This window comes from Penaeus monodon, chromosome 15 (genome assembly GCF_015228065.2).
Source record: "Penaeus monodon isolate SGIC_2016 chromosome 15, NSTDA_Pmon_1, whole genome shotgun sequence".
In the NCBI taxonomy this organism is placed as follows: domain Eukaryota; kingdom Metazoa; phylum Arthropoda; class Malacostraca; order Decapoda; family Penaeidae; genus Penaeus; species Penaeus monodon.
In genome coordinates this window covers 31247741-31249256 of record NC_051400.1, presented here as the reverse complement: position 1 = coordinate 31249256, position 1516 = coordinate 31247741, and the positions used below count along the sequence as shown (strand labels likewise).

The following is a 1516-nucleotide window of genomic DNA, read 5'->3' as shown; positions in this document are numbered from 1 at the left end:
TCTTCCCTCTTTTTTTACCAACTCACATACCTCATTTCCACTCTCTTTTTCTACATATACACAAAAACTTTCAAACAGAAATACACACTAAAAACAGATTCTCTTAAAAAAACAAACAGCAGAAAAACTCCAGACATGATGCAATAGCACAATGCAATATGCCCTCACCTGCCCTAAGAAGCTGAATAGAGAGCATTTCAAGATGCTGTGAGAACATCACAACGTCAACATCTGCAGGACATTCCGCAAATGTTGACACTCGTTCTCCTATTTTTTTTGTCAAACTGAAATTCACACTATTACATAAGTCACTGAGGTATAAATTTTGTTTGTTTTTCAGTCTGATTTTTCTTTTTTTCTTATAAATCTTATCTAAACTACATATTCCATATGAAAAACAATATCAATAGGGATATATTTCAATAGAATAACCCCCCAAAAATTAGTGAAATGAATATAAAAACTGACAACTCCATCTACTCAAATAGCTTCTTTTTTTTCCTTACCTCATTTACATTAAATAAAAACTGTATAACCCCATAAAACACGGGTCAGCCACCTTTCCTTGTAACCTAGACTAAGCATCGAAATAATCTCAGTTTTACCTTAGAACGAACACGAAAACCTCGCAACGGCGGCGAAAAACCAGGACGAGAGATCCTCCCACAAGCCAAGGCATGCAAATACCCCCCTCAGGAGCGGCCGACGAGATTTCACAAGGCTTTCGCATGTTGGTCATAAAGGGTATATAATCCATTCACCGTACCGAGTCGTAAAGAATGCCCCATGCCCTGATTTTGGCACCGCAAAATCCCACGGTGCCAAACCCCCCTCAAGGAATGCAGCCTCGTATATGTCAAACGTGATTTCCTGTCGAACTACGGGTTAATTCCTCTATAATTTGAACACACAGTAACCTGGAGATCCAAGAGACCTCGTGGAATCAAGATCTCAGTGCGAAAGAGTTGAAGTGAGGCGTGAGACATCATAATAATGAAGAGATACTTTACCAGCAGCAGGTTGTAGAAAATGCCAAATATGGTGCGATCGTGAAGAGTAAATGGTCAATGTCTACTTATTTTTTCCCGCGTTTGGTTTGCAGCAAAAATACCCGTGGAATTATTTTGTTCTCTTTTTCATTTATCTAAATTAAATTCGTCGTTTTCATTTCGAATTTTGTTATTATTTCCCTTCCGCAATCGCAAACCCGGACATTTAAAGTCTTAAATGGCCGTTGAATCTTTCCGACCAGAGTTTCCATATACCGTTTATGCTTCATTTTTTCTTCGTACATCTCTCTATCTTTAACGTTATGTACCCTTTCCCTTCAATGATTTTAAATCATACATTATCTTCAGAATATTATTTTTGCATAACATGAGGCAATGAAAAATATACGGAGTAAATACATGTAATTTCATGTTCGCGGTAACAAGTGTCGCTAAGTTTCGACACCGATGCGTCCGCTATCAGTTTTAAACGTATTGATACATGTACTAATGCGCAATAAGAAATA

At 37.6% G+C, this 1516-nt stretch overlaps 1 protein-coding gene across 1 annotated transcript in view; it reads right to left on the bottom strand.

Moving 5' to 3' along the window:
- The window catches only part of LOC119582327, a gene marked incomplete in the record, with an annotated part of 28913 nt that extends 27873 nt beyond the window's left edge, over positions 1 to 1040 (bottom strand). The window contains 1 exon segment of the mRNA XM_037930542.1: positions 1011 to 1040.
- Between the last annotated feature and the right edge of the window lie 476 nt (positions 1041 to 1516).